The following is a 3,889-nucleotide window of genomic DNA, read 5'->3' on the forward strand; positions in this document are numbered from 1 at the left end:
TTTGTAGGTTACTCCTGGATCTCTCTTTCTGTCTCCTAATTATCCCCCGTGCAACCTTGTTCAATATGTATTGGTCTACATACTCCTTCCAAGAATCACAAAAAGTATGTAGCTTCGTTCAACATAAGACAGCAGTAGCACTTTTACTGAAAACAGAAACATGAAATGTTACAATACCTGCATAATAGGTTCACAAAGAACGAGAAAATTATTATCAACCTATATAAGAAGGTATCAAATACCGTCTCAAAACCTCCTCATGCAAAGTCAGATTCTTGCAAACATTCAGGGGTTCCGAAATATCAAAACTGCATCCTCCATCAACTTACTAATGTAAAGTAGGCTCGACAATCATTCGAACACAAGGGGTCATCGATCAACCTAGTTCATCCTCCTGACGAGTTGATTGATGTAGTTCTCATGGTTATCGGTGTCACCACCCTCAACGTAGTGGTTCCTCTTCTTCTTGAGGCCTTCCACCGGTGCCTTCAGTTTGAATGGCAAGTTGTTGGTCTCCTTGAAGTGTGGGTCGGCAGTAAAGATCTCGAGGACAAAGTACTCAATGCAGATGATGTTGTGCTTTCCAAGACCCTGGTAAGGCAAGAAAAATGGTCGTAATCATCCCAGAGTTGCATCTTTAGCTGAAATAAGCTAAGAGCCATATGTGGGCAACAATCAACTTCTAACCTCTCACTGACTTTGTTGTTGATCAGAGGAATCATGTGCGTGTTGAGCTTTCCATAACCTCTCATGTGTACATAACATCCTTGATGCTCTTCGGGTTTGGATACCTACAAACAAAATTATTTTATCCAGTTAAGTACAGATGGAGCGTGACACAGACTCGTGCAATATCCAATATCTTTGACTAGTTGCACTTAGGATGTATAAATCCTCGAATATAATTTGCTTCAAATCTACTCAGCTACATATCAAAAATTGAAGGAATTGCGTAGCAACCATTCATTAACAAAATTTATATTTGAAGCCCAATGTGATTTACTTGACAACCAAGTCTTTGTACAGTTTCATGGTTGCAGGCGGACATTTGAGAATAGATCTAGGAATCCACACCAAGAATGATCTCGTCCTAATTGAGATGGTGCAAGGGCTACAGACAAAACAATCATCACTTGCTGAAGGATCCTGATCCTGCCACCTTCGGTCAGGGTAAGCAAGTTGATGCCACCCCGTCATGCTGCGATATGATCGTCAGAAATGTTTGGACTGGCAATATGTGTAGTAGCATCTCCGCCGATCGAAGACACTGATCCTGCAAACTCGTTGTGTGTATGAGCAGGTGGCCTTGTTGGCATCACGCAACACAAAGATTGAATGTATTTCCTCACACCTCCTAGTCCAATTTTTCTCATCGGCAGGTTGTTTTGTGACCTCTAGTTGTTCTAATACTAGCTGACAAACCATCCTCATCCTTAGAAGATTTGAGTGGGCATGAGGATTCCAAATGTTGATGTTTATGTAAACATTTATAGGTCACATGTATGCGGGGGCTCTCATTTTCCCTTTGTTTCTTTCTATGTCCTCCGGCGTGTCCTCTCCCATCACTCTACGTTGGCTCGTCCGATTTGGATGGGAGCGGAGGAATTTTCGCCCTCCTTTGTTTTTTTAGGAAAAGGCCATCATGACTTACTTTATGGATTGAGCAATATCTTTTCGTCGTTCACTAGGGTGCTTACAAGAAAATCAGGGGGGTCATCGACCTAATTACAGGATACATCATTCCATAACCTCTCTTCTAGATAACCTCAGTGATACTCTTCAGGTTTCATTACCTACAAAGATAATTGTTTTACCCAGTTAACTACAGATGGTGCATCAAATAGACTCTTGAAACATTTGGCCGTTAGTTTGTTTTCCTTGCAAACAACATGGATATACATCTACAAAAATAGATCATTGAAGACTTTTATGTGCGAGAGCTAATTTTTAAAAATTCTAGAGGGAATAAATATTCAGATTAGTACGTAGGAAAATATTATTCAGATTAGTAATCAGGCTTCATTAGATGTTTAAGATATTTAGAACATTTTTAAAATAAAAGAAATCGCATAACAATCATTCATTGCCGAAAATCAGTTTTTTTAGCGCAGTGATGTTTGCTTGACAATCTTTGTGCATTTTCAAAGGTGCGGGTGGACAACTGCAAAAGCCAGTACAAACTGGAGTTTTAGGACCACACGTCAACAGTGACCTCGTGATCTAGGAACATACATTATCCGCTGGAGAAAGCGATCTTGATGGATTGCTGAAAACTGTTCGGACTGACAGTATGTGTAGCCGCATCTCCGTCGAAGACATTGATAGTGCAAGCTTGTTGTCAGTAGGAGAAAGTGCTCTTGTTGGCATCACACGGCACGAAGATTGAATGTATTTCCCCATACCTCCTAATCCGATTATGCTCATCGGCTGGTTGTTGCGTGACCTCTGGTTGTTCCAGTACTAGCCAACAAATCATCCTCGTTTTTAGAGGGGATGAGGAGTCAAGCGCTGGACGGTGCATCATATATTTTGTTCTTTTCGAAACGGAGGCAAAGATTGCCTCGTCTATTAATTAAGCAGAAGAAAATTGCCCAGTTAACTACAGAAAACCGGGCAAAAACCGGAATAACAAGGGCCAAGCCCACCCCCAAAAACTAACACACATAGGGCAAAGCCCACCCACGAACAACATCGATGACAACCACGTCGCCCACACGACACGAGGTCCATGCCCTCGAAGGTGCAACTCGCCCGAGGCCGCCGCCTCGACATCCACTGCTCCGTTGCGCCCTGCGCACTCAACTGACACCGCCTTCCGAGGCCGCCGCCCCGACATGCCACCGCTCACCCTCGAACAGCAACACCGCACGATACAGCAACCCGCAGCCCACACTGCTCAGGACAACCGCACGCAGACCACGAACGTCGCACCACATCCGGGGCCGCCGCCCCGACATGCCTCCACTCGCCCTCGAGCAGCAACGCCGCACAATACAGCTACCCGCAGCCCATGCTGCACAGGACAACTGCACGCAGACCACGAACGCCGCACCACATCTGGGGCCGCCGCCCTGACGTAAAGTCAGACCGCCCCCTCTGGGGCGCATCGACCAGGCCGACGACCTCGCTACCCACGTAGCACCAAGTCGCCACTGAAACATTGCACAACTGCGACTCTGCCCCATAGAGCCACCGTTGCATCGCTATCCGAGGCCGCCGCCTCGGCGTAAATCCACCGTCCGGAGCCGCCGCCCCGGCCTCCATCACCCCGACGACGACGCAACTCTGCACCACTGCCATGAGACCACCACTCCACAAAGGTCATTGCTTCCAAGGTGATGCCTCCAAGAAGGTAACGACATAATTGCCGCCGCCGCCCGCTCCAATGGAGCTTGGGTTTTCACCCGGAAACACCAGACAGTTGCGGCAGTAGATGGACGTAGCTCCGCGATGTGCCTTCAGGAAGGAATGCCATGCTCAAGAACATCGCCAGCATCGGCACCGAAGAAGGTGCAAGACTTTCTCCTGGAGGATCTACTCCACCGCCGGGCCTCACAGGAAGCGAACGGCATAGGAACATAGCAAGTTGTGCAGAGGGCATCGTTGCCAACCACCAGCCCCCAACACGCCGCAGCAAAGCACCATGTCAGATCCGCGCACCCCCAGCCACCTCCAACCCAAACCGCTGCTCTGTTGCAACTCATCATCACCAGAACCTCCACTGACGCGGCGCCGTCGTCCAGATAACTGCGCCTCGCCGCCACCACCGCAGCTCCCCCGGCCGAGGGAAGGGACCCAGCGCGCCCTACAGCCGCAGCCCGCCGGAGCGCCTCCACCGGCAGATCGACGACGGCCGGCGTCAGCGCCGCCCCGCCCGCCGTCCGGCCGA

At 48.5% G+C, this 3,889-nt stretch overlaps 1 pseudogene; it reads right to left on the reverse strand.

Annotated features, from left to right (window-relative positions):
• Window positions 1-381: 381 nt before the first annotated feature.
• The window catches only part of LOC123121051 (60S ribosomal protein L7-3-like), a 6,171-nt pseudogene continuing 2,663 nt past the window's right edge, over window positions 382-3,889 (reverse strand).

This window comes from Triticum aestivum, chromosome 5D, assembly GCF_018294505.1.
Source record: "Triticum aestivum cultivar Chinese Spring chromosome 5D, IWGSC CS RefSeq v2.1, whole genome shotgun sequence".
Lineage (NCBI taxonomy): Eukaryota > Viridiplantae > Streptophyta > Magnoliopsida > Poales > Poaceae > Triticum > Triticum aestivum.